This window comes from Heliconius melpomene, chromosome 1 (genome assembly GCF_056956725.1).
Source record: "Heliconius melpomene rosina isolate 202511_hmr_F chromosome 1, ASM5695672v1, whole genome shotgun sequence".
Classification (NCBI taxonomy): domain Eukaryota; kingdom Metazoa; phylum Arthropoda; class Insecta; order Lepidoptera; family Nymphalidae; genus Heliconius; species Heliconius melpomene.
Window position 1 is genome coordinate 15,124,424 of NC_140389.1, and position 17,773 is coordinate 15,142,196.

Consider the following 17,773-nt stretch of genomic DNA (forward strand, 5'->3'; position numbering starts at 1 on the left):
GGAGCTGGGTTTGGGGAGTCCAGGACCAGCAACCCCACGTTGAAACCATGGAGATTAACTAAAACATATCCATAAAAACATAAACAAAAAGTAACAATATTACTCTTTCAAAACTTTTCTACAATTTCTTACATTACATAATAGAGAAGTTCCCACAATAAAACAAGTTACAAGGCTGCAATCAATCAAAGCGGACAATGCATCTTCTGTGTTCGAGCAATCACAGTTCACTGTAAATGTTTTCGTATTTCCCTTCGCCTCGTACCTCCACAAATCACAGGCGAATTCTCACAATAAGCCTTAGTTGCCTGGTATTTTACAATTACATGATTTATATAAATAATAAATATTAAATTTTATATAAATAAGGATATTTTTAAATGTTATTCTATATTTATGATTTCTGTACGTAATAAAGGTACAGAGTTTAATTGGTTGAAAAAAAAATTATGTAATATTTATATAATTATGCCCAACACACACATTATAGCGATGTGACAAAAAATCTATTTTTATGCAAGGAATTGAAAAATGTTAAGTTATGTTATAATTATTAAATCAAAGAAAATAAAGCAACTTATCATTTTTTCTATTAATAATATAAGCTATTATATGAGTACTAATATTGGACGTCACTTATTTATATGTTCCTGAATTAATATAATTTTGGTTGTATTTGATTTATAAACCCGTCCCAAATATCGTCACGAATACCAAAAGAATTATTTAATATCTTTATGAAGTTTCTAAAGGACCAATTGAAAATAAAATCCTAATCACATCGGAGTCTCGAGAAGCTCTCGAGCAGCGCCCTCGTCCGCGCGAGCATGGACTGCAAACACTCCGTCGTCACATAGCACAGTGCACTCGAACGTTTCATCAACAAATTGAGCATTCTCTGGCCATTGTAAACGATAGATATATCTACTTTTACGTTCTGCTAGAAATTATTTTATTTATTTTGTTTTTCAAAAAAAAAATCTAAATATGAGTTCCCGAATCTATATTTGAAATAACTCTGAATTTAACACGAACGTTGGTACAGAAAACTAAAGGATTTTCTTAAATTCTTTTGACACGGACATTGTAGACAAATGTGGATTCCGTTTTAAAAATTAAATGTTATTTTGATAACACGATAAGAAATTTATAAAATATTTCTGTGTATATATAGTCCTCCTATGCTAGAGAAGCCAATTTAAAATGCGATGTACTCACGATCGCGATATTAAGCCCTCATAAAGCCTATGGTTCGTAACAGGAGATGTAAGAATCATAGCACACGAAAGAGGAGAAAGCGATTTCATTTTTGTATATACATTTTACTCTTGAAATATAAGTGTAATATTTAACTTGACGATGCATGAAGCATAAACAGGGTGCGTAGAGGGACCCTGGGAACCTAGTGTTAAGCCACTTCCATTCAGAACTTTCCGGCATTTGAAAGACACATTTTGCCTGTCAACCTGTCACAATTACAGTCGCACATTTGTGCCCCTGCGCCACATGGCCATTAGCCTCAAAGGTATCAAACTTGAAATATCAGTATAATAGTTAATGAAGGGTGATATGTATGTATGTATGTAATTATTTTTATGTACTCTTCGTCTGTCATATCAAAGATTAAATAAAATAATAGCGTAAAAAAGATATATAAGTTATACAAACCATAATAATTAACTTAAAATTGCATTATTGTTTGTTTTTAAATATGGACTTTTGTTCTAAATTATAGAACCCAGGTCCAGTTTTAGGCTTTAGCAAATATCTTACCTTTTTATTTCAATACTTAGTTTTCTATTATTCTAGCAATCAAATATTTTATACATTTTCTTTATATAATTTTAAAAAAATAAATTGAAATTGAAATATTATATAAAAATTTTGATCGCCCCGCCCCGCCCGCTTTGATACCGCATGCAGTGCTCTAGCCAATTAAGCTCTCCATTCTACAACGATCGCGAGTACAAGTCCTAAAATGTCCGACTTTTTTTTTATTCTAGTTCAGTCTGCATATAGCAGGGTAGGAAGAAGGAACCTAGGAACCTAGTTTTAAGACTTTTTATTCCCATTAAGACACTGTCGTTGCCCGCTTTCCGACGAATTCTGAAGGTATTGCGTGTTGAGTAGCAGAATTCAATGCCCCACTTTAGAGACATTGCTTATTAAGTGGCGGACCTCAACGCCGTGCTTTACCTCGTTAGCAGAGCAAGGAATTAAAATTTTTTTTACAATAAATGTGAGTAAACAAAAAAAAATAAGTTTAATAATATCCCAGAACAGTGATTGAATCCACAACCATAATTATCAGAAATAAATATTTACTTAATACACAAATTTTAGGGTAAGGGTAAAACAGGACCCTATTATTAAAACTCCGCTGTCTGTCCGTCTGTCATCATGCTATATCTCATGAACCGTATTAATTAGACAGTTGGAAAATTCACAGATAATGTATTTCGGTTGCCGTTATGACAATAAATATTAAAAATGAAAATAATATAAATATTTAAGGGGGCTCCGGTACAACAAACGTGATTCTTGTGGTCGTTTTTATTGACAATGGTAAGGAACCTTTCCTGTGCGACTCGCACTTGGCCGGTTTTCTATTTAATTCTCAACATTCGTGCAGGTAAATTGTAAAAGAGCATCTGCCAGGTTTTATTCGACGACCTGTACTACCTTACTCCCGGATTCGTTATACCAATTTTAGATGCACTAGTGTTCTGAATTGCTGAACCTATCTTCAAAATAACCCTGAATTTCACACGAACGTTTGTACAGAAAACTAAAGGATTTTTTATTTCTTTTCATACGGACATTGCAGGCTGGCGCTTTTCATTTTTTTTCAGTGGCAATACGTCGTAAATTCATTTTCTTATATAAAAGATTATAAAGAGAAAAATAAAAAAAATCTCATTAAAAGAGTTATCAAGATGCTCTAAATTTTTATTACGTCTTTGGGGAGATAATGGGCGCGACGTGTAAGGGACAAAAGGCGATTCATCATATAGCTGTAGGCGCTTTTGATAAGTACTTGAAAAAATGCTGTCCAGAATTCCTCTTTGAGGTGTAAAGTGTTAATTGATTTTTTATAAACCTATTATATATAAATATATGTTTGTGTTAGAAAACAAAAAGCGTGACGGTTGTGGGGTTCGATTACCACTTGGAGAATTGAGTAATTTTCACTTCCTCACCCTGGTAACGAGATAAATTGTCATTGAGTTCTTCAACATAAAATGCAATGTCTCGAAATTGAACGGAAAGTGGACAGTGGAATGTCTTAACGCTAGATTCCCTATTGCTGCCGTGACTTGCTATTTACGTGCTAAGTTGAAGCTAAAAAAAAGAGGGATAGCAGAATCTATGAGATGAATCTATAATATCCCGATATTTCTGCTTACATATATAATGGTTGACTCACCGCCTCTTATTTAAATGAACTCTAAAAATATTTACCTTACTTATATTTTAATACAACTTTTTATATTTACTATTTTCTTAATCTATATATATTACATATATCCGACAATTTACTAACATGACTCTCAAGTTTTATCTAACCTAAACCTTTGGTTACCTTCAGTCAAGATAATGGACGAAGTGTGTTATTGACAAAGGACGATTAATCAAAACGCCATCGAGCGACAAACTGGCAGGTACTTTATGAAACGACACCTCAATTTACACCGAGCTCCATGTTAACTGACATTACTGACACTCACTGGAATGTCTAACTGGATGTGACCTTAGAGATGAAAACTTCCATACATCGTGACATTGGCGAAATGAATTGTGCTCAACTGGCACGCTCGAAACGCCATACTCGTATATCAAGAATTCAATTCAATTCAATTCGAGATGAAAATTATAAAATGTTCTATTTTAAGATAATTTATATGTATTGTATAGCATTTTAATTTTTTTGTATGAGCCGGAAGGATTTTTAGTTCCTTCTCTCTCCTCTATGGATAAAAGAAAAATAAGTACGGGTAGTGCTTAGGCGGAACGGACTGCTTGGACTTCCGATTTGAATCCCAGAATTCTATCATAGAAATATATTACTTTATGAAAAATATTTTTAAAGCCCTCTAATTTTTGTTTCCACTGGAAAGATATTTCTAAATAAATTATTATCGCCTAAATATTTTCCAATAATTTTCTTATCTTTATAGCAGGTTTTTCAAAGACCTGTGGTATCTCGGGTGTGACAATAGCTTTTGCGTGGTTGTGTAGGCGTCCAGACGTAAATACTCTAGTCCTATATAAAAGGTAAGAATAAAATTATCGTATGCTAGATCTCAAGTGTGGGGTATCTTTCCTTAGTTTCACGCTCTATCCCGCATATTACAGGGTCGGTAGAGGGAACCCGTTAAGATACTTCGAGGCATTGCGTGTTGAGTGGCGGAACTCAAGAAGAAATGAAAATATTAACTAAATCATTCCTTCGAGTGAGAATCGATATATTTATATTTAAATAATGTGTTACTCGAGAAATCGATATATTTATAATTTATTTACACGACATGAGTATACGATGATAAATATAACTGTGCAGAACATTACTTAAAGTTACTATTACTAAGTTCTACACACATAAAAATCTATTATTATTAAAAGCTTTTATTTAACTTGCAATGTATGTACGAGTATGTGGGTTCGGGCGAAAGTACATATCTTCAACCGATTGAGCTGAAATTTTGTATACACGTTTATTTTGGATGACAATGCACGATAAAATATGTGACGTCACTCTAAATGTAATATGGCGGACCATGCAAGATGGCGGAATTGTTATTTTTAATGTACTTCTACAATATGGGTATCAAATGAAAGGACTCGTTGAGAGCAACTCGAAAAATAATGTGATGTCACTCTAAATCTCATAAGGAGGATATTGAAGATAGCCGAGTATCTATTTGGTCTACTTCTACAATATAGATATTAAATGAAATGGGTCGTTGACCGTAACTCTAAAAATAATGTGACGTTATACTAAATCCAATATGGCGGAACATCTAAGATGGCGGAATAGTTATTATTTATGCACTTCTACAATATGGGTATCAAATGAAAGATCTTGCCGAGAACTATTAGAAAAATAATGTGACATCACTTGAAATCCAATAGAATCGACACGATTCAAGTTTTTTGTGCTTTCATATAATGAAAGGTATGTTCGTACGATTGAGCTGAAATTTTGTATACACGATTGGTTTGGATGACAATGCACGATAAGGTTTGTGACTTCATTCTAAATACAATATAGCGGACCATCCGGGATGGCGGAATAGTTATATTTCATGAACTTCCATAATATGGGTATCAAATGAAAGGGCTTCTTGAGAGCAACTTGGAAAATAATGTGACGTCATTCTAAATCCAATATGGGGGACCATTCAAGATGAACGAATAGTTATTATTTTTGCAATTCTGCAATATGGATATCAAATGAAAGGGCTCATTGAGAGCAACTCGAAAAATAATCTAACGTAATTCTAAATTCAATATGGCGGACCATCCAAGATAGCCGAATAGATAATTTTAGTCTACTTCTACAATATGAATATCTATTGAAAGGGCTCGTTGAGAGTAACTCGAAAAATGTGACGTTTTTCTAATTCCAATATGGCGGAATATCTAAGGTGGCGGAATAGTTATTATTTATGCACATCTGCAATACGGGTATCAAATGAAAGGGCTTGCCGAGAATAATTAGAAAAATAATATGACATCTAGTGTGAGAAACCTTCTTCCTCCTGGCATTAATCCCGGCTACTGCCAGGGTCTGCCTTCGTACTCAACCTACTCCACTTTGCGCGGTCTTTAGCGTCCTCGGTGGTTAGACCATTTGCTCTCATATCCGGCATCACGACATCCAACCAGCGCTTCCTTGGGCGTCCAGGAGGTCTCACTCCAGGAACTGATATAGCAAGGCATTTGCATCCGACTTAGTTCTTAGACCGGCGCGTAACGTGGTCAAACCATCTCAGGCGGCGCTCTTGGAGCTTATCCGCTACGTCACGGACCCCAAGACTACCTCGAACGAATATGTTGCGTATGCGGTCAGACCGCGTTACGCCGCACATCCACCTCAGCATCTTCATTTCCGTGACGTGAAGCTCCTGAGTGTGCCGAGATAGTGCTGGCCAACATTCGCTGCCGTATAAAAGAACCGGTCGTATAATGCTCTTGTATATCAGTCCCTTGAGCTTGGCGGTTTTCTTCGGTCACAGACCACACCAGTGATCTACCGCCATTTGGCCCAGGCAGCACTTATCCGGCCATGGACATCGTGATCGATGCCTCCAGACTCGTGCATAACGGATCCAAGGTACCTGAACTTTTCTGACTTAACGGCTGGCTCAGGACCTATAAGGATCGTGCTCGAGTCCGGGCTCCCGCAGGCCATGTACTCGGTCTTCGACACATTTAATTTAAGACCGCCGTTCTCAAGCGTACCCTTCCAGAGGTTCACTTTACGCTCCAGCGTCAGTCGGTTCTCGTCAATGAGTGCTATGTCGTCGGCATACATCATCTGCCATGGAGGCTGCACTACATTGAATAAGAACGGACTAAGAGTCGAGCCCTGGTGAACCCCCACTGTAATCGGGAAGGGTCTAGTGTCGCCAACAGCATTCCTAACCATAGAAGAGGAATCATGGTACATGTCTCTAGTGTGAGAAACCTAGCCAGTGGTAACTAAATAGTAAAAAATAAATTATAAGCAAAAAATCATTTTTAGAAAAAGCTTTTATTTAAACGCTTTAAAAAGGAGAAAATAAAATTTGTCTTTTAAATTTTAACTATCAACTCATAACCTCATTGTACACAATTTATATAATCATAAAAGCTTGTCGCGTTAATCAATATTTAATTAAATTGAAACTTTAAAAATTGAAACTTAGCAGATTTTACATAATTAAATTAGCACTAATTTAATTACACAAGTAAATCGCGCAAAGTATAGTATAGTATCGATAAATATAACTGTGCAGAACATTACTTAAAGTTACTATTACTAAGTTCTACACACATAAAAATCTATTATTATTTTATTATTAGTAAGTAAGCCTAAAATAAAAACAGAAATACCGTCTCTATATTTGCCATTAATTAAATGGGTGTCACTGATCAGTTTAATGGATATGATGAAGAAGCATGGATGCATTACCTCTAGGGTACTAAGCATAATTAACAAGCTGATATGTAGAGAAATTTTAATTATTATTCTAAAGATTTTTTTTTGTTATCACTTTTTATCTTTTTATACTATACAATAAGAAGAAAAACTGAGTGACTCATTACTATGTTCTATATATTGCGACTTACTCACTCTCTGCTTCACATTTTCCGCCGAACTCCTGAGACGACAAATATATATCTACACGAGATAGAACAAATACTATTACTGTACATACATAACTTAATAATAGAGTTGGATCGACATCAACGAATTCATAATTCATTTATCACCACGTTTGATTCGATTTTTATCGCTTTTCGTGTTGGGAAAACTGGATTTTTTTATGAAAGGTAAACAGTTTTTTTTATTATTATTTGAATCCATCTCTGCATCCCCCTCCCTCTCCGCAGCATGATTATCTTGATCACAGACAGACATAAAAACTATATATATATATAGGAGATTGTTCGCAAATGACTCTTACTGGACCTTTAGTAAAACCATATTGTTTGTCATACATAAGATTATGTGAGCTAAAATGCGGTAAAATTTTATTTAGGATAGTTTTCCAAAAATCTTACTAAGCGAAGGTAGTATAGAAAGGGGTCGAAAATTATTGGGATCAGATATACTACCCGTTTTAAATATAGGTATCACTTTACTAAATTTCATTAGGTCAGGAAACACACCATACTACCTATTAAATATGAGGTGAAACAAAATTAACATTTCTAAATTTATAACGTGTTCGTGTAATTATTATTTCTTATGGTAGTGTTATTTAAAACTAATAATTTCAAATATTAAAATATTCATAATTAAAGTAATTGATCGTTTCACATCTTTAAATAAAACGGATAATTAATGTCAACTGGAAAATAAATATAAACAAGAGAGTGTCACTTTATTTCCAATAAGCTCTAAAATGGAAAAAAAAACAAAAAAACTAAGCGGTCACCCAACTAACTACACTTTAGAAGAAAAAAAACAATCTGCTTTCGAAGTAAGTATATTCAATAACATTGTTACACTGTTCTCAATATATATGGCATTATTATTGTAATATTAGTTCTACCTTTTATTATTAAGCTTCAGATACCAAAACGTTATAGATTGTAAGAGGATAGGAGCATATTTTGTGCAACGGAAAGAGGCAGCCTGGGAATCCGTTGTTATGGAATACAACAGCATATGTACGACTGGGCCAAGAGGTGAACACATGCTTAAACGTTTTTATAATAATATTAAGCATCTCGCAAGAAAATATTCTGCAATCAAAAATTAATAACAAATTATATATAGTATTAATAACAAATTATATCAGCATACCCATTTCCGAAATGTAAATTTTAATTAATAGAAGAAATAACAAAAATATCATAACTAATCTATATATATAAAATCGAAAGGTCACTCACTCACTCATCGCGAGATCTCAGAAACTACATGTGCTAGGAATCTGAAATTTTTGCTCGCTAAGACGGGAATTTGCAATATTCGACTCCTATGGGGTTGTTTTCCGGGTTGATAGTTTGTATGAAACTTCGTGATTACAAAAGCTAGGTGTCTCAAATTATGCATGGACGTCACTTATAGGACGTGGAGACAGAAATTAATAATAACGTAGTTCACGCAGGCGAAGCCGCGGGTCCCTAGTATTACATAAATGTTTAGAAAAAACGATACTTGGAGCAATTGTCTGTTCAAACAAATAAAGACTTTTCTTTACAACCATCCACTAGTAGCCAAGCCAAGCAAACTGTAGTTGTCAAAGTGGCCAATAATGAAAGTATATGTTGTGTTTAAAATTATTAAATAATTTATATATTTTTAATATAACTCTATCTTTAGTGTTACTATATATCTCATTTAAACGATAAAATAAACTTTAATAATTTCTAAACAGAACATTTTTTTTAGAAGAACGGTGGGAATTTTATGTTAAAAAAATATATATTTACAGATAGCATCTGATAAAGAAAATAAATTATCATAATGAAAATCTACTAAAATATTTAAAAAAGAATTGTGCTGATGAACAGGTTACCTTACTTTGACAGAGCAAATATAGTATTTTTGACATTTTTAAAGTGTTATTGAAAATAAAAATATTATTTTTCGAAACATAAAATATCACATCTTGTGGTGGTTGAACAGTTTTCTAAAAGTGCCAGTTTAAATCCTGCTGCTGCCTCCTTAAAATCCTGCCTACTTAAAATTTATGTTAAAATGGTTTTCAACTCCCTCAATATTGTTTCAGAAAAATATTCAGAAAACATGTGATGGATCCTTTACACCTATTGTAATGGAGAGTGAATACCAAATACTCTCAGTTTTGGTTTAATCAAGTACGTATCCATACCTATATTATAAATTCGAAAGTAACTCTGTCTGTCTGTCTTTTACGCAATCAGGGCCAAACCGCTAATTTAATTGTGATAAAATACTCATATAGAGATACTTGAGGGTCTCGGGATGAACATAGGATACTTTTTTTTCTCATATTTGTAATATTTTCGATATATACCAATATATTAAAATACTTATTAATTTGACATGCAATTTATTCCGCCATGTTAATAACAACTGTCGTTGCTAAGCAACGATTTGCAAAGTTTGTTGTTAGAAAACGTCACCCAAAATGAGTTTGCTTAATGCATCTCTCTATTGAAAACTGAAAATAATTTCATAAATATATTTAATAAATATTCGTATAGTTCAAGCGGGCGTAGCCGCGTACGGGTCCACTAGTAATGTATATAATGTACGACTACGACTCGTCGATCATACTGTAAATATTAGCTTCACACTCATACTAGTACCCTAGTAAGGCGAAGGAACCTTTGTGTTAAGTCACTTCGTGCATTGCGTATTGAGTGGTGGAACTCAATGCTACGCTTTGCCTCGACACCAGAGTGAATAAACGAAAATATTAATTGAAATAAATATTTTATTTCTTCAAGTGGGGATCAAACGCACAAAGAAAACAATTAAATAATATCGGAAACATGTTGGACCATATTATATCTGCCTATAAATGGAATTATACTTTGTAATGTGTTTGTTTATTTATAATATGTTTTTACACACTTAAGGATGATTATATTCATCACTCAGATACTTGATGCGGGAATTGAACCCAGAACCGTCATGTCTACTGATAGATACTATACCAATTACTCAATACAAAAGAAATTGAATTGAAATTGTTCAATTTATACTTATTTCTTCCGTTTTATTAATTAAAAGCAAAGTTATAGAAAAGAAGTCCTCACGTCTCGGAAGTTCCAATTTAATTATTTTTTTTCAAGTTTTAATTGAAAATCGTTTGATTTATCTTCTTTTAATTATTTCTCGAATCGTTATGTAAAAGTACGGATGTAAAGGGTTTTAAAAACATTCAAAGTTAATTGGGCCAGTACTCAAGAAATATTTATTATATTTGAGGTCGTCGTAGAATAACGTTGACTATCAATGTGGTTGTAGTGGGATCGATTTCGAACTCGGAGGAATGAATTACCATCATTTCCTCGCTCTGGTAAGCACGCAAGTAACTGAACGCAGTGGAATCATACACTGGCTTTTCTCTACTTATGAGGGAGGGATAAAGAAGCATGAAGTTGAAAAACTAGTTTTTTATCTAATTTGAATTAAAATAATTATAAACTTACTAAAAAAAGAAGAAACGTGTTACTTTTTCTACTCTATGAAACATAGGTGCATTACATATAGTATAAGTATACTGGTTCCCCAAGCTGCTGGGATTACCCGATATCAGGCAGCAGAAATCTTTTCCTAAATCCCCGCCCGTCGCCCAAATATTTATGCCATATGAACCGAGAGACAGGCAGGAGTTTATTTATATTACCTATTTATATGTAGTGATCAGTAGATATGCGAGCCCGTCGTGGCGCAGCGGGTGAGCGTCTGACTATAAACACGACGGTCGTGGGTTTGATTCCACTTCAGGGGAATGACTTAACTTCACAAATCAACGCGTGGTAAAATTTCCCCACTCAACACGCTGAACTGGGCGGGAACTTTACGCTAGGTTTTCTCTGCCTACTCTGTTGCAAGCGTGATACAGCGTGAAGCTAAAGAAATCAATAAATTCAGATATATGAAATATGTTATAATAAGTATATTTTTCCATGTATGCCTCGAAATATATAGTAAAAGCACATTGGCCAGCTTTAACTTAGATAAGCCAGTAATACCACCCTTATACTCCGCCGCATTTATATAAAAGCGCAAACCCTTCCGTTATTCTATTGACTTGTGGCCAAAATCCTATAGGATATTATGTCACGACTACTTCTTATTTATGACTATGCTTGCAAAAATAAGTAATTTTAGTTTTTAAATATAATAGCAACTAGTTCAAAGGTTGCTAATCTTACCATAACTTTTGTTAGCGGTTTTTGTATGGAACCCGGAGCCAAAGTCAACCTTATTACGTACTATACACATATAAATATTAAAAGATATATAATTAATTCTTAATAACTTTTATATTAAAATGATAACATAAATTATTAATTTCCACTTTAATACACGATGGTGTGGTCTGGTAAGAAAAAACGTGGCTTTGGGTTCCGCTAAGTAATGCTTCTAAAATGGACGGAAAGTGAAAAAAAATTCACTTTCAGATTCAAATTCTCACCTCGTTTTGAAAGGAAAATAAAAACATATAGACGAACTGACAGACAGCCATGACGAATGTATAATCTATAAAACAAAGATTCCGTTCTTTACCATTTGTCTAGCGGATCCTAAAACATTTTTTTCTTTACCTTCACGCTGTAGGCAGAGGGAATCTGGCAACCTAGTGTTAAGACAGTCTATTCCCATTAAGAAACTATTGTTCTCTTTTCGCCGAATTTTGGTGACATTGCTTGTCAGTGACAGATCTGAACGCCGCGCTTTCCCTCGACACCAGAGCGCAGAAATGAAAATATTAAATATTTAATTTCCTTGTGTGGAAATCGAGCTCTCAACCTCGCACTCTTGTGCCCATGCACCGCGACTGCCCCCCAAAAACATAAAACTAATGGACCTTAGAATCATAAAATTAATTATTTCTATATCTAACTTAACATAGCAAATAATTAATAGTAAATATACGATATAATGTTAAGATATCTATTTAAACCGCCTTCCTCTCGCTATCGCACTGTATCACATTAGTTCCCATTCCTGATAACGTGTTCTTAGTTAAATGTAGTCTGTGTTTAATGAAGTGGAAGTAGCTTTATCTGATTGAGATTCACATTAAATTTAACTTCTAATGGTATTAGATCTGAATTTAATAGTTGTAAGACGCTATTGTGCCAGTGGTAGTGTCTGACTGTATATGCTAGAGTCATGGGTTCGATCTCCACGTTTTTTTAACTTTACTATACCCTGAATATAGCATGGCAGACAGACTTTTGTAGAAAAAACGTAAAGATAGAAAAGTTGTTTTTTTTATGAAATATATTATTATACCAACTAGACGTCCAGTTGAGCGATGGGAAGACCTGGATGTTATCTGTCACCTCAACATTAATCATATGTTTTCTTCTAAATAAAAATGTAATGTAGGTAACCTATTAAGAACATAATACAATTGTATTTAAAGATTAATTTCGTTTGGGGACCTAAGCACTTATAATTATTTCTATAGTTGTTATTACAATTATTACCGAGCCTTGACCGAAATATTCAATATTAATGATTATTTTCTTTTTATTCAGCTTCACGCTCTATCCCGCATATAACAAGGTAGGCAGAAGTGTTGAGTGGCAGAACTCAACACTGCGCTTTATCAGAGCCAGAAAATAAAAATATTAAATAAATCATTCATTAATTTTTTTTATCACTCCTACTATTACTGACATACATTCATATGTGGTATGGCGGCCATCAGATAGTAATTAGTTCTTTAGGATTAGCATTCGCCAACGTCCATACCACGTTGAACACACCGGTTCTCGTCCGATCACCGAAGTTAAGCAACGTCGGGCGCGGTCAGTACTTGGATGGGTGACCGCCTGGGAACACCGCGTGCCGTTGGCTCTTTTTGCTTTTTTGATTCTTCTATTTTTATGTCTATGTCATGTCTCATTAACGTTATATAATATTTGGCCTGATTACTTGTAACGAAAAGTTAGTCTTAACAAAATCTCTATATTTTAGACAATTTTTTATTTTAATATAAAAATAATACTTTATGTTATTTTCTTATTATTATTGTTTAATGCAATCAAATTATTATCGAACGTCTTGTCGCTACTGTGCAATTGTACTAATTGGGCCAATTTTAATTTACACTGAAGTTTAGTATAAATTTTTCTTTCATTTCATTTCATTTCATTTCATTTTTTTTTCACTGAAGTTTAGTAAAAATTTCGCGATTATTAGAAAGCGGTGCGCTTCGCTGTGGGCGCGAGTGCGCGGAGCATCGAACACCATCCTGAGCACGTTGGCTGACCGATGGGACTCCCCATTGCTTAGTCGCTGGGCTAATCTTCATGCTCCTGCTACCAGCTACAGTCAATAGTGTAGGAGTCTCAACGGAAGCCAGTTTTTGTTTGTATATGTGTGTGTTTGTGTTTGTATTAACATAGGGTAAGTTTTAATTGTTACTAACAAGTGGACTAATGTCTTAAATAAATAAATTTATTATTATTTATTATTATTATTATAAAATATAGTATCTGTTATATTTAATTGGAAGCTCTACGAATATTCAACTTACTAATTGACAAAAGACTCGCTTAAACTACTGAAGTTAATAGGAAATTATTTTTTTTAAATCGTCTCGCAGTGGGGTATCGTCTGATATCCTACTGCGAGACTTTATCGTGGGATAACCTAATACCTAGATATCAATGTAACAGCTTATTATTATTAAATCTTTAAAACAACAGAATATATTGTCATAATAGTAAAAAAATGGGCGCATGGAGGATGCCTAGATTATAGTGATGTCTGCAACGCTAAAAAATAACTCGGTCATAGCTAAAATGTACGCCCGTGTTTGACAAAAATATTCTTGTCAAAAATTAAGATTGTCAGTTTTTTTAAAGCTAAGATTAAAAAAAATACTGTTATTTATCTCCAAATATTTTTATATTATTATTAAAATAACGTACTAAAACTTTACATATTGTTGTGTCCGTTTTCTTAATATTATGTGTTTTGCTTATAATATAACGAGGCCTCCCCACTCTCCCCTACTATTCGGCAACGTCACACTAGGTAGAAATATAATTCATAAACTACGAGAAAGTGGAACCTTCACTGGATGCTGTAAAACAAAAAGCGCAAAGCAAAAAAGCCAACGGCACGCGGTGTTCCCAGGCGGTCACCCATCCAAGTACTGACCGCGCCCGACGTTGCTTAACTTCGGGGATCGGACGAGAACCGGTGTGTTCAACGTGGTATGGACGTTGGCGAATGTTAATTCTAAAGAACTAAATATTATTTAATAACGCCACACTTGACAGCTTCAAAAAGATAAATGTAGAGTTCATTAAGACGAACAATAGGTATGGTAATGAGGCAAATCACGGCGTTGAGTTTCGCCACGCAATGCGTTCAGAATTCGGAGTGGGCAGCGGAATGTCTACGCTAGGCTCCCTCTCCGCTTCAATCGGGATGCAGCGTGAGGCTGTTAAATATTAACAATTCCCACCGTATTTTAATAGCAGATAAATTATCTACTGTACTTAAGATCCATGTTACGGAGTATATCAAGATTGCCCCAAGTCTATATAACACAGCATCCCTAACCATCTAAGGAAGATATCATTAGTGAATGGGCGTCTTTATACGCGATGTTTATCTTAATGTCTACATCTTGGAGATCTCGCTGTTACGTTATACTTATGTTATACTTAACTTGGTTAAGAGCTAATGGTAATAATAGTAAACTGTTTTTATTTTTATCTTTATTTTTGTTTTGTATGCGAAAGTGGGAAGCGAAAAACAAAATTTTTTCACGTTATATCTCTCAAGGAGGCTATGGAGGTTACTAAGTTTATAAGGAGAACGTGAAAACTATTAATAACAATTCATTTCCTCCCGTGGGAATGGGACCTTTCAATCAAAATCATGACCGTCGCTGCTCCGCGACGATTCTCTTTTAGCTTCCACACAGAACAGAGTAGACAGAAGGAACCTAGGAACCTAACAAGACACTCGGTTCCCATTCAGACGCCTCAGTTTCCCACAAATTCTAGAGGCCTTGTATTTTGAGTATCGCAACTAAACGCCGAGATTTATATTTAACTAACATTATTAACAGAAAAGGGGAGTTCCATTGTTAAATCAAATTTGCATTACAAGGGTTTCAGTTCACAGTGGAACTGCATTGAGACATGATTCGCCACTACCCAGCATTTGCATGCTGAGAGCTTCTATTACTGTAATATCTAGACTGTGTGCTTATCTATTCTAACTTCTAATGATATAATTGTTTAAGTAGTTCTGCCTGTTTGTTGCCGTTTGAACTTCGATCAACTTAATTATGGAATTTTGACGTTTTTTGAATATTTTCTAAATATTTTATGTTTATTATTTTTCACGTGCTATACTTACATATAACACCAGTCGTAACCCAGAAGTACCCAGAGGTACCCAGAGGGAGTAGCTGTAATTGCGACAGGTTCTGGGTTCAAGCCCACTCGAAGAAATGAAATAATAAATGTTTTCATTTTCTTCCACTCAACACGTCCTAAAATTCAGCTGAAAATGGGGAACGGAAATGTCTTAATGGGAACTGAAAATCTGAACACTAGGTTCCCAGATTACCTCATAATATTTACTTAGTCAGAGTATTGTAACACTAGACTCTCTCTAATTAAATCATGTTTGAAAGTTACACAAACATTATGTATGTATCAAACAGAGATCGAGACTTTTGTTTATCCTTCCAAAGGCACGCTAAAACTCCCCTCCCTATAGTACAGGCAGCCACAAAGCAAATGACAATCCTCAACAAACTAACAAGTTGTCAGTTAATCTTGCCTTTGTGAGAACTGAACCTGCACCCGCTGAGGCTGTACGTGTCTAATTAGTTTGTTAATTAACAATCCACTGTATACATGGTGATGTATGTGTGTAAGAGACATATTATATGCGGACTATACAGAGGACGATTTAATAAACGAAAGTTTTTTTTAGCGTGGATTTATCTTAGTGTGAAATTTATTATCACTTATAGATAAAGATAGAAATTTTAATCATTTTTATTGATTTTTAATATTAATCTTAAATCCAAATTGCGGACAGGAGTGTCTTAACACTAGGTATCCTCTGCCTGCTGTGTGCGGAAGACAACGTGAAACCGTCTATCTATATATATAAAAGGACTTGTCCTCACTGACTGAGGTAAGACGCACGCACAGCCGTAACCGCTGTGCGTAGAAACGTGAAATTTGGACAAATGTTTACTTTTGTAATCTGGACATCCACTAAGAAGGGATTTTAAATTTTAAATTTTAACCCTAAAGGGGTGAAATAGGGGTTCAAAGTTTGTATGGAAAAAAAATAAAATCGGCACCGATTTTTATAAAATTTGAAATTTAGATTTTTAAAAGTATTTAATTGAACACATGTTTCATGGTTTTCTAGAATTCACCCCCTAAGGGTGCAAATAAGGGGTTGAAAGTTTGTATGGAAAAATTCTTAAATCGCCACCGATTTTTATAAAATTTTAAATTTAGACTCTTAAAAATATTTCATTGAACACATGTTTCATGGTTTATTAGAATTCACCCCTAAATACGTAAGCGAAGCTGCGCGCGTCCGCTAGTTTTTAATAATAAACTAAAATAAAACAAAACGGAAATACCGTAGGTACGTTTATATAAATTCTAATGATATTCAAGCAACTCCCCCAATTCCTATAAAAAACATCCTGAAACTCGCATAACAAAGGCGCACGTCCGTACAATAGGATTCGTGTAATCCCCCATACATGTTGCTCTTACTTCATTTAATAAAACCGCACGCATTCTGAAATTATATTAATATCTTCAATGTAGAAGCCAGTCGTGACTGTAAAATCGACTGGTTGTGGGTTCGATCCCCACTCGGAAGATGAAATATTTATTTAACTTTATATTTTATTATTAAAAATATATTTTATACAACTGAACCTTAACTCACTACTTCATCTATATATATAAAATCGAAAGGTCACTCACTCATCACGAAATCTCAGAAACTACATGTGCTAGGAATCCCAAATTTTGCATAGCAGTTATTTATAGGACGTAGGTGCTCGCTAAGACGGGAATTTGCAATATTCGACTTCTAAGGGGTTGTTTTTGGGGTCGAAAGTTTGTATGAAACATCGTTACTACAAATGCTAGGAGTCTCAAATTTTGCATAGACGTCACTAGGACGTAGTCATGGAGACAAAAATTAATAATAACATAGTTCACGCGGGTGAAACCGCGAGCGGGCCGCTAGTCTACATATATTCCTTATACGAATACGTTACGTATATTACTTCTATTTCCTTATATTACTTCAGCAACTAGAAACCTGACTGCTAATGAAACCTAGCTACATTAAGCTAAATTAAAACGTCAT

General features: G+C 34.4%; 2 non-coding genes across 2 annotated transcripts; one reads left to right on the plus strand and one right to left on the minus strand.

Annotated features, from left to right (window-relative positions):
- Positions 1 to 13,127: 13,127 nt before the first annotated feature.
- LOC146541662 (5S ribosomal RNA) lies at positions 13,128 to 13,246 on the plus strand. The gene has a single exon (XR_014878666.1). It is a non-coding gene; the product is annotated as a 5S ribosomal RNA (ribosomal RNA).
- Positions 13,247 to 14,508: 1,262 nt separating this feature from the next.
- LOC146541663 (5S ribosomal RNA) lies at positions 14,509 to 14,627 on the minus strand. Its single transcript, XR_014878717.1, has one exon. It is a non-coding gene; the product is annotated as a 5S ribosomal RNA (ribosomal RNA).
- Between the last annotated feature and the right edge of the window lie 3,146 nt (positions 14,628 to 17,773).